Raw genomic sequence first — 18,136 nt, 5'->3', positions numbered from 1 at the left:
TAAGATGCAGTATAATTATCAATACGAAGCACATTTAATAATTAATACCTTGCAAACAAAAAAGAAATGAAATACCGAGTGGAATTAGACAGAGGTTATATTCAGTTCCCCTTGACAATCCTGACTTGAAGGAGAATTCACAAACTGTTAAAATTATGAAAGAGCCATTTCCCCAAAGCTCAAGAAGTGAAGCCACTTAGTAAATAGGATTCTTAACACTCATCTTTCTGCGCTCTTACAAACTTTACCCATGCTTGATTCTAAAAGTACAACTCCTCCCACTTAATTACAACTTTTCATCTTTCAATTAAATATAAAAATGTTTGGGTGTATGTGTGTGATTAATAAAAACAAGTGGCAAATGTAGCTGAAACACAGCCTCTTTCATCTCTCATTTTTATGACATGGGAGTCTCAGAATGGAATTTGCTGGCAGTAACTTCAGTTTCTACTCACTATCCCAATTTTTGATAACCTATAGTTTGTGAGTAAGGGAAGATAACTAATATTTATTGAGTATTCACCAAAATAGATTAATTTTGCATTGGTTATCTCATGTAATTATCTAAACAAGCCCATGTAATTAAGCTTATTAACCTCAATTTTAGACCAGAAATTTGAGGCTAAGAGAGGCAAAATCACTTTCCCCAAGATTACAAGTAGTAGATTGACAATTTCATTACTGACCTTTCTGATCGTTAAGCTTGTAGTTTTTCAATTCTGTTCCTAAATATATCTTTAAATAAGATATGAAAGTCTTCTTGTTGCTTTGCAAATGATCATATCAAAGCAATGATGTGTTTGTTTATATAACACTTCAATCAATCACCTATATTATTTAGCAGTTTGTCAACAGGCGGGAAACCAAGGGATAATAGCATTTCCCAAGTCACTGATTTGAAAGAAAATCCAGTCATTGCCCTGCATTAGTGGCCAGTCAAATCTGTGATGAAAGGAAAGAATCAGGCTTTCACCATCTTCAGCTCATAAACTTGGCCACATCACCAGCCTTCCCCACTGCACTAACCACTCAGCTCTCCTGAGAGGCTGAAAGAGAGAGTTCTAATTTCTTTCTATCACTTTCAGCCTAGCATGAGCAATTCTAGCCTTCATCATGAAATATGTTCACTTTAGGCTAAACAAAACCAGAGAGGTAACTCGGTATGTTTTAGAGTTCCCAACTGCAAGGGGTTGTTTTGGCTTTTGTTTTTTCTTTTTTGTTTTTCAATTCTCTTCTACTAGAAGACCAACTGCTTATAAGGATACGAGATTTTCTTAGGAATGGAATGTTTGTTTAGTCATGATGAAGCCACACTTTAACCATCTATGCTCCCAGTGACCCCAATCTTACTTTCTCTACCAAGTGTTTTCCAGCATGCTGTGAACAGTTAGTTGTTCCATACTTTTAAAATTGAATGCCTGAGTTTATGTTTGTATTTCAGATTCTGTTCAAAATACTCCTCAATTCTATTGACATTCTTTAAATTTTACAACCAAATCTGACTAAAAAACACACCTTTAAGGTAATGATGATAATAATTATGATAAAAATAGAGCAACTGCTGTCATAAAATAGTTTCTTACTTAACAAGTTTTAACAATTAATAAGTGTTAGAAAAATGACAGAATGCTTACTATCATTAGTGATTTCTTTCTCACTGAATTGAACAATACAAGGAAGCCTTAAGGTTTCAGAAATTCCCCTTCCTCAAAGGTCAGACAGGCAGGTAGCCTCATCCACTATGACCTAAAGGAAAACGAAAGAGAAACAAAATTGCCATGGGAAATATGAACTTGGTATAAACTTGTCAAAAATAATTCATCTATCCAAACAGAATTAAATTAAGATCCCCCATATATGTAGTGTCTCATAATAACAGCTGCAAAATATCACATTCAGCTAATTTCAGGAAATGGCCTCCCTGCTCTTTGGTACTTACCTGAATTCTAGTCGTCTTTCAAAGCTTGTATCATTGCATTTTCCTCCTGAAGCCATTGGTTCTTACCCTGTTCCTTTCTCCATTTTGAGCTATTTTATATATAGGATTGTACCACAGAAATAAACATGTAACACAAACTTATTTTACATTGTAAGGCAGATAATTTCATGTGTCATTCTCATCTCTTGCCCAAGAAGCTGAGCCTCTTGAATGCAGAAATGTCTCCTTCCTATATTTCCTCACTGCAACTAGCAATGAGCTAGGCACATGTATTATACTCAACAAATGCCCATAAACTAACTACTGGGTGAATATTAAACGATCCTCTGATGTTATTGTATGTTCCACTTGGAGCATGTTTCATTATTTATTATTCTCTTAGAGTGTTTTATTTCCTTTTAATTCATGTTCTGATTTATATTTCTGAACCTCATATGCAAATGCTCTTTCCTTTCCTCTTGATCAATCCAAAAGCAACATTTCATTAAAATCCATCCTTAAATCCAGCTTCTTCCAGGAAGGCTCTGTGATACACCTGTGTGTAGTGCTTTCCCCTCCCACAGTCATGATTTCAATGATGCTAGCATGTTCTTAAACATCATTGCCTCACACTATTCTTCAGTGTTTTCTACCACACTTTTTTTTTTTTTTTTTTTTTTTTTGAGACAGAGTCTCGCTCTGTCGTCTAGGTTGGAGTGCAGTGGTGCAATCTTGGCTCACTGCATCCTCTGCCTCCCAGGTTCAAGCGATTCTCCTGCCTCAGCCTCCAGAGTAGCCTGGATTGCAGGCACTTGCCACCACACTGGGCTAATTTTTGTATTTTTCTTAGAGACAGGGTATCACCATGTTGTTAAAGCTGGTCTTGAACTCCTGACCTCATGTGATTTGCCTGACTCAGCCTCCCAAAGTACTGGGATTACAGGCGTGAATCACCTATCACACATTTTATTTCTCCATTATACTATATCTCCAAGACATATATTATTACAGAAAATGTGTTTTTATGGTTGAATTAAGTGTGTGCATATGGAGAAAAGCATAAACCATTTTAAACCACTTAAAATTATTAAAATTGAGATAACTAAACATTTTGTTATGTTTGTCTTATCTTAAAGAGGTCTCTAAAAAGTACAACAGTCAAAAATATGTGATATTCATTTTTAAAGCAAAGGAAGAAAAAATAGAGTGTTTATAAATGTTAGTGGATATGAATTTTATTGGGATGTATTTTACACTTTTACCACCATCTGGCATAGAAACACCACTATTTGATAGTTTAGGATTTTCAATAAGAAATTTTGGATGATGTATGTGTGGGGGTGTACATGTAATTATCAGGTGCTTAATGGAGACTACTGAACTTTTAATTTGTTAAATTAAGATCTGATTATAAACAAACAGTTCTTTCAATTGCTTTATTGGTTTTAAAAATGAGTTCTCTTACTATCCGTATCAGTGATTTGTAGATTTATGAACTTCTCTCCATTGTAAGGTACTTGCTTTGTAAATAATATATGCTTTCATCAAAGCCATTGTAACTCTAAAAGAAGAGATTGTAAAATTACCTTTAAAAACTTGGAGAAGAAACAGAGAATTTTGAAGAAGATAATATTAAAAAGAATAAATATTGAAAACAAATATATATTTCATAATTAACTGTACAAAATATGACTTGAAGGCTTCTTTGGGTTTGTTTATTTATTTATCTATTTTCTTTTTCTTAGAGGCAAGGTCTCACTCTGTCACCCAGGCTGGAGTACAGTGTCAAGATCATAGGTCACTGCAGGCTTGACCTCTTGGGCTCAAGTGATCTTCTCACTTCAGCCTCCTGAGAGGCTGGGACTCAGTGACTTGGAGAAGGGGTGGGGGGGGAGAGAGAGAGAGAGAGAGAGAGACTGTGTTATAACAGGCATGCTCTTCGGTTGCCAGCCCAATCCCCTTTCCTTTGTAAGAGTCTCGTCTACCCTTCAGCATCAGCTCTCTCACGGCCTCCCTCAACTCTTTATCTCTTAGTTTCTCAATTTACAATTAATTTGATGAGAATAATAAATTATTTCCTGACCAGTAAAGCAACTGAATGAGGCAAACATCATTAGAGCTTAATTTAACAAATTAGTGTTCAACTGTGTTGACCTTAAGCAGCGAAGAGTCCTGGGCATAATAACATGCTGTGTGAATTCTGATGGTGTCTCTCTGTGACTCACAGTCATCACTGCTTCTTGTTGCTCTAGTTGAATCTGTTCTGTACTGGCACCCCTTCCAGTGCCTCCTAGGCCTGTGGTGCATTATGTTTTCCACAACAGTAAATTAAGTTGGAAAAGTCAATGACATTTCCACAAAGCTTTATGAATAATCAAAAGGGGGAGTATCACATCCGTGTCTCTTGATTCTATGCATGTTGTTTTCTGTGCCCCCAATCATGTCCCTTCTTGCTCCTTTGCTTCCTCCTGTTTCTCTGTTAAGACTTCCCTGAGACACCTTCTTTAGCAGAAAGTCTTTGCTGACCTCCCAGGCTAGCCTTGCTCTTCTGTCTCTCTGCCTCTGTGTCCTGTGCATCCATCATGGTACTCACTACCTCGGTAATTGCCTGTTTACTTGTCTATCTTTCAAAGCATTCTGTCACCCACGTTGAGAGTTCTCTCTAAGTGTGTACTTAGAGATGTCTTTAACATCTGTGTCTCTGCTACAAAGCATCAGGGTGCCTGATAATATAAATTTGAATGAATGAATGAATGAATGAATGAATGAAAATTTGAAGGAAGGCATGAATGAATAGCCGTATTCATGAATAGCTATCTCCCTTTGTCTCACAGTCTAGGCTCCTTAGCCTGGTCACCAGATTTGCCCCCTTCCTTTTCATCTTCATCTCCTGTAACTTTTCTCAAGTTGCCTGGTTATTCAAGTAGTCCAGTCATCCAGGACTTACTCTTTCTCACTTAAGCCTTGTAGTCTTACACCACAAGTCTGTCCTGGTCCTTCTAGTTAAAATGTTTTCTGTTCTGTATGCAGTGAAAATCAAGGTTAGTCTTAAATGTTGCTGCCTCTATGTTCCCTGAGCATTTTGATCATAACGCTAATTTAGCACAGATTACATTGCATCCTGGCTGGTGATCTATCTATGTTTCCTGTCACACTGAACCCTTTCTTTAATGACCAAGAGCCATTTGTACCTTCAAAGAGATTAAATAATTTGCTTAAGACTGTAAAACTGGCAAAAAAAAAAAAAAAAAAGACATGCAGGCAAACCCAGTTATTTTGCCTCCAAATCCAGTACTCTAAAAATATTTCTTCTGAACATCTCTTTCTCTTCCACACTGGCTTAAGAATTTTATTACTTTTACTAATATACAAATACACACATACATACGCATATATTTTTCTTTGTATCTTCTTTTCAAATACATGTCTCATAAAACTCTGGAAACAAAAAAATGTAGTTGGTAAATGCAGAGACCCTTATTAGAGAAAATTCTGAATGGAAAACCAGGTACCAGCGTATATTCCGAAAGTTATGCAAACATCTGTAGTAGTATTTACCAGGATTAGGCAGCTTCCTTTGCTATTATTTCCTACTCCTAAATAATTTACGTTCCTATGAACAAGATAAAGACTAATGAAGGCTGAATAAATTGCTTTAATATTCCTACATTTGAAAAAAACCTTTTGAAAATTCCTATATGAAAACCAGTTTTGGAGGAGAAACTCTCTGTCTGCTATAATGAAGCCTAACTGTAACTAGCCAATGTCGGATATATTTTCTAGGCTGTGTCTCCAGACCTCTTTCACATTTGCTGACAGCAGTTCAAATACTCAACAGAGTGCCCCGGGGGCAGGAGTAAGGGAAGGAGGAATTATTTTAAGTAGGCCAGCTCAGCTTGAAATAAGTGCAGTCTGATCATAGGTCTTGGAATTTGGGGCTTTCTGAACTGTAATCCTAGCTCAGACACTGATCCCTCCTGTGACCTAGGATAAATTACTCAACCTTTTTGCCTTGGTTTCCAGATCCCCTAAATAGGGATAATAATCCTGACCTCAGAAGGCTAGCATATGAATTAAATATCTGCAAGGCCTGATCTTAACGACAGGCAAATGTAGCATCTCGTTCTTGCAGATATAATAACTCTTTCAACTCAATTTAACAAGAACTATTTCTGCTAAAGAAACAAAAGGTGGCTGATTCTGGTATCTCACCAGCCTGAAATTGTTGATGCAGCCTCAAAAGGAAATCACCCTCATAAATGAAAAAAACTTGAGGCTGAAAACAAAACATTAACAAAATATTGATTTTACCCCAAACCACCATGCTTGGTTGGTTCTTTTGCTGTAATAAGACAGCTTTTGAGTTTGGCCTTCCTGAGCATTGGGACAGTAGTTAGCTTTCCTGAGCACTGCTCTCCCAAGGTAAGACTTATCAGTATATTTCTGTTGTTTATTTCAATAGTTTGAAGATACATTTAGTTGGAGAAAGATTCAAACTATGATCACCAACAGTTCAAGGACAAGACTTTTTGACACCTGGAAGTTCTATCAAAAGTGATATTTTATACAAAAATTACCTGGGCATGGTTATTGTGTGTGGCTGTATTCCTAGCACTTTGAAAGGCCTAGGTGGGCAGATGACTTGAGCCCAGGAATTCGAGACCAGCCTGGGCAACATAATGAGACTGTGTCTCTTAAAAAAAAAAAAAAAAAAAAATTAGCCAGGTATGGTGACATGCACCTATAGTACCAGCTACTCAAGAGGCTGAAGTGGGAGGATATCTTAAGCCTGGGGAGGCCACAGTGAGCCATGATCGCACCATTGCACTCCAGCCTGGGTTGAAAGCAAGACTCTGTCTCAAAAAAAAAATATATATATATATATATAGAGAGAGAGAGAGAGAGAAAAGTAAGATTCTGTTATTTTAGCAATACAATTAAATATGCATAGAATAAAGTTACTTTTAGAGTAAGTGAGGAATGTGTTCTAGAACATCATATATAATTCCAAATTCATGCAGATTAAGATTAATATTTCCGAAGGAAAAAAATGTGAAAGGAAAAATGCATCCTTGAAAAGGTTGACTCCAAAACCAACAGAATATATCCTTACATTCCTGCTACTTTTTCTTTTCTTAGCATTATCTCTCTCTTATAAAACATAGAGTCAGCCGGGTGTGGTGGCTTATGCCTATAATCCTAGCACTTTGGGAGGCCAAGGTGGGCAGATTGCCTGAGCTCAGGAGTTTGAGACCAGCCTGGCAACATGGGCAACATGGTGAAATCCCGTCTCTACTAAAATACAAAAAAATTAGCTGGGTGTGGTGGTGTGCGCCTGTAGTCCCAGCTACTTGGGAGCCTGAGTCAGGAGAATTGCCTGAACCCAGGAGGCGGAGGTTCCAGTGAGCTGAGATCACGCCACTGCACTACAGCCGGGGCAACAAAAAAACCCCAATCTGTCCTAAATTAACAATAAAATAGAACATCGTCAGTATTTGTCTTTGAATTAGTATCTATTCTGCGTAACAAACTACCCCAGAACTTAGTGGCTTAAAACAAGAATATTTACTGTCTCACAATATCTGTTGATCAGGAATCTGGGCATGGCATGATTAGGTCCTCTGGCTCAGCGTCTTACACAGTCATGATGCAATCAAGGTGTTAAAGAAGTTGCAATCATCTCAAGCCTCAACTGGGGGTCAGCTTCCCTGCTCACTTGGAACTTGGTTGCTGGCAGGATATACTTCTTCATAGGCTGTTGGACTGAAGGCCTCAGTTCCTCACCAGCTATTGGCCTGAGGCCTCTCTCAGCTCCTTGCCACATGGGTCTTTCCATAGGGCAGCTCATAACATAGCAACTCATCTTATCAAAACACACAAGCAAAGAGTGCTGGAGAGAGAGAGAGAGAGAGAGAGAGAGAGAGATGGAATATGCCAACAAGGCTGAAGTCAGTCTTTTGTAACTTAATATCAGAAGTGACATCCCATCCCTTTTGCCATAGTCTATTGATAGAAGTGAGTTGCTAGCTCCAGCTCACACTCAAGGGAAGGAGATTACACAAGGCTATAAATACCAGAAGGCAGAGGTGATCATTGGAGGCCATCTTAAAAGACTACCTACGGCTGACTTCTGCATACTGTATACTACACCTAACTTCCTTTCCAACATTCCTGAGAGTCAAGAGTGTTTTTTTAGTATTAGCATAAGCTTTACTTCCCAGTAAATACTAGTATGACATTGCTATAAGATATTTAAAAACTCTTAAAGATAACAGTATATGTTTTAGAAAAAAAAAAAAAAAACAGGACAATAGTTAAGCACCGAGACCAGCTCAGTCGGGGAGACCCTAACCCAGCGGCAGTAGAGGAATTAAAGACACACACACAGAAATATAGAGGTGTGAAGTGGGAAATCAGGGGTCTCACAGCCTTCAGAACTCAGAGCCCCAAACAGAGATTTACCCCCTTATGTATTAACAGCAAGTCAGTCATTAGCATTGTTTCTATAGATATTAGATTAACTAAAAGTATCCCTTATGGAAAATGAAGGGATGGGCCAAATTAAAGGAATAGGTTGGGTTAGTTAACTGCAGCAGGAGCATGTCCTTAAGGCACAGATTGCTCATGATTAAGAATGCCTTTAAGCGGTTTTCTGCCCTGGGCAGGCCGGGTGTTCCTTGCCCTCATTCCGGTAAACCTTCCACCGTGGGCGTTATGGCCATCACGAACATGTCACAGTGCTGCAGAGATTTTGTTTATGGCCAGTTTTGGAGGGAGTTTTTGGCCAGATTTTGGGGGACTTGTTCCCAACAGTTAAGCAAATCATTCAGGGATGTGTCACTAACAGTCTAGGAGGTCTGGGTAAAGGATAAGGAAGCATTACCCTGTGGTAAGAGCAACAACTTGTTTTATAATTCCTTCAGACCGATTCAATGGTTCTCACGTAATGCAATTCTTAAAAATTGGGGGAAGAAAGCTTAGATTTCTTTTAAAGCATTAGTTCATGCCCATAAAGTGAGACTTTTACTAATGTGCTATGTTACATTATTTCAAGTTTATGCAAAATATGACCACATTCTATGTCTCTGTGACTATGTAAATAGTGACTATGTGAATGCTTAAAAAAGTAAGGCTTGTATTCCATATATGTCACTGTGTGAAATGTTTTTGAAATTTAATCCATTAGCTCATTTGGACCATGGTGTTAATTCAAAGTCATATGCTTGATATTCAGGTAAGTTTTCTAGTTTTGCAATAGAAAACATTGTTGCTAAAAGTCTTATCCTCCTCTAGGTTGGTTTTAAATACATATATACACACACACACATATATACACATACACAGACACATATGTATATATACCTAAACATGTACATATTTGTGTAACATGTATATTTTTGGGCATATAAAGGTTGTGGATAGATGGGGAGAATTTATCACCACCCTTACGAAAACAACTCAAGTTACATTACCTCCAAAAAGAGGGTCAACATCATGATTTATATATTCCTCCTCAACAGTCATCATTTGTTTGCACAGAAAGTGGTTATCTGAGAATACTCATTCTACTTTTATTCTGATATTTGTGAATATGAATTTGATTAGAAACGCTACTTTTAATATGTTTGCTAAGAGTCCTGTTACAGTTGTGACAGACACTTTTACTCGCCAGTAAATTCTTCTTTTGTAAAAACAATTTTTCATCACTCCAAAATGTTTTTTACTTGTTATTTCCAAATTTATGGCTATGTAGATTGCTTCCAGTTTAGTGATCTGAGATAAGATATATTACAAAAACGTATTTCCATTTCTGTGTCATCAAAGAGAGAAAATGGAGAAAGATACAAAGTTCATTTTTTTCCTCCAAATTTTGTGTCTGTGATTGAGCTGCTGACTTTGTGGAGAAGGATTCCCCTCTCCACAAGGGTTTCAAAACATTGCTTGTGAATCCGAAAAGCAGAAGCTCACTCTGAGTCCAAAGTTTCAGCTGTTTGAACTCAATGCAACTCATAGTGTATTGAGGAACAGTAACCAGAAAGAAAGAGAAATTAAGTTAACCATTTCTCTCTTCTTTTCACTTGTCAGACTACATCTGTTTAGCCTTGACCTCAAATTTCAAATGGGGTATTGACATATTAAAATGCCTGTGGTCAAAACCCGACAGGAAACAAAGTGTTGTAAAAGATAGCTGAAGAATCTGTAGATGTATTCGTTTGCTAGGGCTGCCATAACTAAGTTCCATCACAAACCGGCTCACTTAACAGACCTGTTTTGTCTCACAGTTCTGGAGGCTAGCTATCTGAAATCAAGATGCTGACAAGATTCGTTCCTTCCGAAGGCTGTGAGGGAGGGCCCTTTGTCTGTTCCAGGCCTGTCTCCTAGGCTTGTAGACAGTGTCTTCCTGCAATTTCGTATCACCTTCCCTCTATGCATGTTTCTGTGTCCAAATTCCCCCTTTTTATAAGGAAATTTGTGATGCAGGATTAAGTTTCTCCTTTTAACCTTACTTGAGCTTGATTACCTCTGTAAACACCCTATCACCAAGTAAGGTCATATTCTAAGGTACTCAGGTGTGAAGTCTTCAACACACAAATTTTTAGGGGAAACAATTCAGTCCATAACGTTGTCTTATTCCATTCAGTCTAACATAACAAAATATCACAGACTGGGTGTTTTATTCCTCACACCCCTGGAGTCTTAGAAGACCAAGACCAAAGTGCCACTAGATCTGGTGTCTGGCGAGGGTCCTTTTCATAGATGGCTGTCTTTTCACTGTGTCTTCACATGGCAGAAGAAACAAGAGACTTCTCTGGGGTCTCTTTTATAAAGGCACTAATTCCATTCATGTACAAATGTTTTAGAGGGTATATAATAACTATTTTCAAATTTCGGAAGACTGTGCTGAAAAAGAGGGGTAAGATTTTTCTGGGCTGCTCTGAAAGACAAAACTAAAATGAATATATAAAACTAGGGAAGTAAAAATTGTCATTAAACATAAACAATACATTATTTGAGAACTCGTGTATTTCATAAGAAAGGCTTTGGATTTTGCAGTCATTGAGACAATGATACAAAATCACATCACCAATAATTGCTAGCGGATGAGGACTTACATTTTTGCCTTCTCTCAGTCTTGGCTATTCCCTCTTAGTAAAACAGGGGTAATGACACCTATTTCATATGATTGCTGTGAAAGCTATATGAGATTATGTATATTTGACATTTAGCACTGTGTTCAGCCCAGATTACAACCTTAGAGAAGATGATTAATAATATTACTATTACTATTTTGAGTTTTCTAATCATTCTACAGTAAAGAGACTATTTCAAAGAATTAAAATACTGGATAGAGGGCCACTTTTCACGATATTACAGCAATTCTTATATTGTTTGGAGGTCAAATAAAGGATTTTTAAAAGTGACTTATATATTAATATTTTATGGTTCTAGGAGAAGCTGAAAGTAGATTGAGTAGCCTAGGTTTTATATCTTCCTCAAACCCCCACCCCCACTAGACAAAAACAAGAGTTTCTATTGCTTACTTTGGTTGTATCATTCCTCAACTACTTAATTTCATAACTTGTAGCAATATTTCCCCTGTCATTGTTTGATTAATGTTTAAAAATGCCTGTACAAACACCAACATCAATTTTAATGTAATCTTCAATGTCAAATATTATCACAAAATGCAGCACTGAATATTCAACTGTTGCAGCTCCTTGAAACTGAATGAATGCTCCTAAATACAAGTCTGCTGTGGGTTTATTGGAATAAGTACAAATTAATCTCTTCCTCATAAAAGGAAATATAGAGGATCCATCATCCATTCATTCATTAATTCCTAAGTCATCAAGGAATTGTGTGTCCTGTTGTGTGTCCTGAGACTGCTAGGCTTTGGGAATACAAATGCTTAGCAGTCTCAGGGCACACAACAGGGTATACATCAGGGAAAGTGCCATCTTGCAGGAGCTTTCAGTTTAGTGGAGAAAACATCCAGGTAGACATTTGTTTATGACAGTGTTACTGCAGGTGATACGGTTTGGCTGTGTCCCCACCCAAGTCTCATCTCAAATTGTAATCCCCATGTGTTGGAGGAAGGATCTGGTAGGAGGTGATTGGCTCATGAAGGCAGACTTCCCCCTTGCTGTTCTCATGTTAGTAAGTGAGTTCTCGTGAGATATGGTTGTTTGAAAGTGTGTGGCACTTCCCCCTTTGCTTTCTCTCCCTCTCTCCTGCCCTGCCGTGGTAAGACGGACTTACTTCCTCTTTGCCTTCTACCATGATTTTAAGTTTCCTGAGGTCTCTTAGTCATGCTTCCTGTTAAGCCTGTGGAACTGTGAGTTGATTAAGCCTCTTTTCTTCATAAATTACCCAGTCTCAGATAGTTCTTTATAGCAGTGTAAAAATGTACTGGTATAGCAGTTACTAAAATGAGCACTTAGCCACAACTTTGATGGTCAGGAAGGGCTTGGCAGAAGAAGTGTTTCTAAGCTTAGACTATAATGGTTAGTAGGAGTTCACAGGTAAAAAGGGGAGGAAAGAGTGCTCTGGAAAATATAAAAGTATACGTGAATGTTCAAGAAAAAATATGCATCAAAGAAGGAATTAACCCGGGGTGAGAAGGAACACGACATGGTGGAAAAACTGCATGAGTCCAGAGTCAGAAGACCTTCTGTAGCCGTTAAGTAGTGATGCCCCTTTCCCATCCATGAATGCAGGATGCACTGTGTAACGCTAAGAATGCGAGGCAGCTTTAGTGTTCATATATTATTTAAGATCTCTTATGCAAATTTTTTAAATGATGACACTCTAATAATAAGATATGAAAAACAGATTGGGGATGACTAGATGTTGAGTTGCTAAAAACCAAATCTCTTTTTTTCTCATCTTTGCAATAATTCACAGTGCCTAGCATGGTGAATTTATGTAAAATTGAACCAAGATATGCTTCTTTAGGCAAAAGGAGTTTAACATGGAGTCATTCTACAAGTACTGGTTTTTCTATTGGAGAACTGAGTAAGAATGGATTCTTTCTGTTAAGAGGAAAGCTCAGTCTCCCGTGGTGCAAAATGAAGCTCTCTGTGAAGTGCTCTGCAGAGTACTCAAACCAGAAGCCAGATCACGGAGGCCTGACGGACCTGTAGCAGTGGCTCTTAAACTATTTTACCACAAAATAAACTTGGTGATTTGTTTAGAATACAAGTTTCCTTGTTTTAGCTTCCTACAATCTAATTGTGTTGCCCCAGGCAGAAGCACAGGAGTCAGATGTACACTCAAGTTTCATTGCCAGAACCAAGTCTTTGCCCCTCACGTTGTATCTTTCCTGTGTTTTCAACCTTTCGTCTCACTTTAAACCCTACCTCAATTCTTGCTTCAACCACGTGGAAGTGGCTCAAACATAGCAGTTTATTTATGCCTCTATGCCTTTGTTATCAGCCCTCCCTCTATCTTAAAATGCTTTTGCCCTTAAAATGCAGTGTTCTGTTCCCCAGGTAACTGCCCACAAATATTTCAAGACTCATCTATTTTAAATTTCTTCTCTGCCTTTCTTGTTTAGACTTGACCACTCACTCCTTAGTGTCTTTACTTTAACCCTGACCTGTGACGTAATCTATAAAACATTTCTCCACTTATTTTTTACACATTTCTTTCTTCTCTGTTACAGTGTTTGATACAATAAGCACTTAATAAATGTTTGCTAAATGGATAAATGCATGAATGTATGCATGAATGAGATACATTCTAAAACAGTGCTTAAAGCATGGATTCTGCACTTAGACTGCCTGGTTTCAAATCCTTTCTCTATCACTTACCAGGTGTGTGAATTTAGGAAAGTTACTTTAAGCCTCTGTCTCAGTTTCTCAATTATAAATGAGAATGATAATTATAGTATCTGCCTCAGGTAGCTGTTAAGAGGTTTTAAATAAACTAATATTTGTAAAGCTATAAAGCACTTAAAAGAATGTCTGGAACATAGTGTTATCAGTGTTCATAAAATAAATGAATATACTACAGCAGAGATGACTGTTTACATTTATATTTAGAAACAGAGATTGAGAGCAGAAACAAATCCACAAGATGTAAGAAGAAAAAAGTGATGGGCTTGATGATTGAGGAAGAAAAAGGACTGGGATTAAGTCTTGGGATTCTAATAGTCACTAGGAGGGGTCGGCAAGTTTCTTCCATTAATTCATTACTTTTAATTATTTGATCATAAGAAAGGAGAGTCTGGCTTTGTGGAAAAACACACAGTCAGTTTCATTAGAAAAGAGAGAGTCAGATGTTTTTAAAACAACAACAACAACAATATGCCCTGAATAGTAGAGAAACAGAAGAGCGATTGATCTACAAAGGCAAGACTCAGATTGAGACCACAGCGAACCTGCAAAATAGAGGAGCCCCTGGGTGGGAGAGGATATAGCTGAAACTCTGGGAATGTAACATGCATGGTGTGCTCATCTGACAGACAGGGCAGTTTAGGGGAATGAGTCTCTGCAGCGTTGTAGTGAAGAGAGGATACAGGACGACTGTAGAACCACAGCTCAGCCAAGAGTAAGTGTAAATTTCTTGATCTCTCTAAAGTCTCTCTTTTCTGTTAAATGCAAATAATAATGCATGCTTCATTCAGCAAGTTATTGTGAGGACTAAAGGAGACAGTATTTGAAATTACTATGTAACAGAAAATAAGGTACAGATAATCCTCAGTACAAGCCCAATAATGTGGGACTGCCAAGATGATTGTGCAAAGCAATCTTAATAATCAATGAGAAAACTAATGATTGGGCCTTGGCCTTTAAAAAGTTTTGCCAAAACATCAAAATCTTTCTTGCTGTCATTGACAAAGGTACAAGGAAATAAAAATAGTAAAACTAATACCTAGTACAATATAACTTAAAACATGAGAAATGTTTAAAACTAACGTGTTTTACTTTTCATAAAAACTTATCAAAAGTAGTTTAAACCATGTTTGCCCCCTTGTCATGTAACTGGCAATGTGGAGCACCATCTTTCTTTACGCACTGGTGAACTGTCGTACGCTTTTCTAAGTTCAGAATGCCTTCCGGCATTGTATTCTTTGTTCTTTCAGTGTCTTGAAACACCTCCAAGAGTTTTTTCTAATGTGAAAATGTTCTGCCAGCATTACTTCCTCTAGGACATCTTCATTCTGTTCATCACAACTACCTTTCTCATTTATGTTAAGTTCTCTTTCAGTAAATTTTCGTGGCCTCATACCCAGAAACTCAAATGACAGCAATGTCAATATTCCATTGTCAGCTGTCTTCTTATTGGATCTAATTTCACATCCAGCATTATTGCTTTTCATTTCTTTACTGTACTTTGGTCTCTTGCACAATTTCTTCTTTTAATCATCTGTTTTGTAAAATGTCACGTGAGTTTATGATTGGAAGATGTGGAGGCAACACAATTACATGCTTTGCTGGGTGGTAACTGAGTAACAGATGTGCAGTAGCCATACTGAGGTGATCCGTCACTGATCATGGTGTGCATCTGCTATTTATGTAGTGATTTCTGAACTGAAGTGCTATCAGTGAGGTTAGAACTTCATGAAATTGCAGTTAATATACCATGGTTAATGAAACGTGAACCATGTTATTGAGGGACTGGTGTTATTTAACTAAACCATGGTAACTGAAATTGATACATATGAATTAGCAAATCGAGAGCTGCCAGTATTTTAAATTTCATCCTTTAAATGTTCTTAATTTCTTTTTAATCAGCAAGACTTATGTTTTTATGCACACCATTGTGATGAGGATCCCAAGATTTTGATGGCTAAGCTGCCATTTGAGTAAGAGGTTCAGAAGTAGGCTTAGTTCCTAACCCCACTCTCTGCGTGATCCTCCTTCCCACACCATTCCAAACATATCAGTGTGGCACACACCCAGGCTGAGAACCACTGCTCTAAAGCCTTCCACATAATTGAAAGTTTAGTCACTCTAGCTTTGAATTTTTCTACTTAAAAAAAAAATTATTAAGAAAGTTCTTAATTTAGAATTTTTGTGTCTTTGCTTTTAATTATTTCTTCTTATTTTGTTTTTGCTTATTTCATTTCCATTTGCTCATTTCATTGTAAAGCAATGGCTCTGAGAGAAATTTAAATTACCTTTGACTTTTCAGGCTGTGCCCCTAGATCTCACTACACCCCTTTTCCCTCTTTCCATCTCAAGAAACAAAATTAAGAATAAACATAAGGGGAGACAATGTGAGTGAGAAAGAACAGAAATATAGCCCCATGTAAATTAAAATGTCAAAAATAAAATAATCACATATTTTAAAAGGATTTTTCCATTAAACACAGGAATTAAATAATAATTTATGATAGAGAACGAGGTTTTGGGAGACAAAAGCTTTCATGAAAATGTTTAGATTTATTTTTTAATATCAAGTATTGCAAATATTCTAAATACTAAATAATAGGGAAATGGCAGAAAAATATACTAACTAGGTGGAATATTACATAAATTTAGTGACTGTAATTGTCAGTTTTAAATACATTGTAGCAAGAAGGAAAAATGCAAAAGATACAATGTGAAGTGAAAAAAGTAGGAAACAGAATACTTTCTCTGTAAGACAACAATGCAAGGGAGTTGATGCTTCTGCCCCTTTCCTCAGAGCAGGAATGCCATTGCTCTCTCCCTCCCAGCACAAGCAACAAGGTGATGCTCGGCCAATTCCTTAGAGTTACTGCTCAGAAGAAACACTTCAAGGAGAAATAGTAACTGGCATGGCAAGGTCCTGTTATCTTCAGGTTCCGGGCATTAATAGAATCAAAATAGTAGACAAAACCCATCCTGATGTTTAACTTAAGTTTAATAGTATGCTCCACTCTGAATTTCTAAGCCTACCCCCAACCACATCCCAAATTGTGTACCAGTGTGGCCCACTGCCAAAAAGAATACAATAATATTCCTAATAGTGGATCATAGTTATACCCAGAGGAATAGAAGGTCAATTTACCTGGAATTCCTTCTCCTCTTGTTGTGAAGCAAGTTCACTGTGTACTGGTCACCAACTTGTCTGAGTCCAGTGAGACAAAACACCTGTGCATACAACAAACTGCATGAAGAGACTTTTTACTACTTACAGATAGACAGCAAGGGACAACAGAAGCCTGTGACACCTTGTAAGCCAGTCTGCAAGTCTCAAGAAATTTGCCCAGGATAGATGGAGTGTCCTCAAAGACTCCTTAAAGAATTCCAGTCGCATCCTGGTGGTGTTCCAGCTGGCTTGAGACCAGAGAGGTTGTCTCTTCTGATAACTTTGCATCCTGAAATGGTGCAAACAAATGCATAAATAACTGATCTTTTGGTCTTTTGAAGGAATCTACTCCCCAGTGTGTTTCTAATTCTCTAGGGTAGAATGTTTAGAGGAGGACAAATAAACTCCCCTCTTGATAACATTAATCCTCTTTTATAACATATCTGGACATGTGTTACTTTTCTATTCTCCTTTTACCATGAGTGAGAAGAGAGAAGAATAAAAGGGATTCCAAAATATATGGACTGTGAAATACTGAAAGCTAAGGATTGGGAATTCATAGAAACTATTTCTCTGGATACTATTTTTCTTACAGCACAACTACATGACTGAAGACAGAGCTCATCTGGGTCAGTGTTTCAGAAAATGTTGCCAAGTTACTTCTTCAAATGCAGATTCCTGGACCTCAGTGCAAACTACCATGTTAGAAGTGACAGTTGGGGTGAGATGGAGGAGAGGTGATATTGATAACCTGCATTTTTTTAAACTTTTATTTTAGTTTCAGGGGTACATGTGAGGGTTTGTTATATGGGTAAGCTCATGTTACAGGGTTTTGTTGTATAGATTATTTCATCACCCACATATTAAGCCTAGTACCCAATAGTTACTTTTTCTGCTCCTCTCCCTCCTCCTATCCTCCATGCTCAAGCAGACCTCAGTGTCTGTTGTTCCCTTCTTTATGTTCATGAGTTCTCATCATTTATCTATCACTTATAAGTGAGAACATGTATATTTGGTTTTCTGTTCCTCTGTTAGTTTGCTAAGGCAAATAGCTTCCAGCTCTATCCATGTTCCCACGAAAAACGTTATCTCGTTTTTTTGTTTGTTTGTTTGTTTTTATGACTGCATCATATTCCATGGTGTATATCTACCACATTTTCTTTATCCAATCTGTCACTGATGAGCATTTAGGTTGATTCTATATTTTTGCTATTGTAA

At 37.5% G+C, this 18,136-nt stretch overlaps 1 protein-coding gene across 3 annotated transcripts in view; it reads right to left on the bottom strand.

The window, feature by feature from the left end:
- SLC7A11 (solute carrier family 7 member 11) overlaps nt 1–18,136 on the bottom strand; it is a 230,745-nt gene that overhangs the window by 133,982 nt on the left and 78,627 nt on the right. The window contains exons 2-4 of one of the 3 annotated variants that reach the window (XM_031664264.1): nt 17,061–17,207; nt 16,898–16,980; nt 1,635–1,746 (exon numbers count right to left, since the gene is read on the bottom strand). The gene's annotated coding sequence lies outside the window, so the exon portion shown is untranslated. Of the gene's footprint in view, nt 1–1,634; nt 2,586–3,504; nt 3,533–16,897; nt 16,981–17,060; nt 17,208–18,136 lie in introns of those variants that run through there. The other 2 variants (XM_031664266.1, XM_031664265.1) reach the window with 2 other exon arrangements.

This window comes from Papio anubis, chromosome 3 (genome assembly GCF_008728515.1).
Source record: "Papio anubis isolate 15944 chromosome 3, Panubis1.0, whole genome shotgun sequence".
NCBI lineage: Eukaryota > Metazoa > Chordata > Mammalia > Primates > Cercopithecidae > Papio > Papio anubis.
This window is presented reverse-complemented; position numbering and strand designations above follow the sequence as displayed.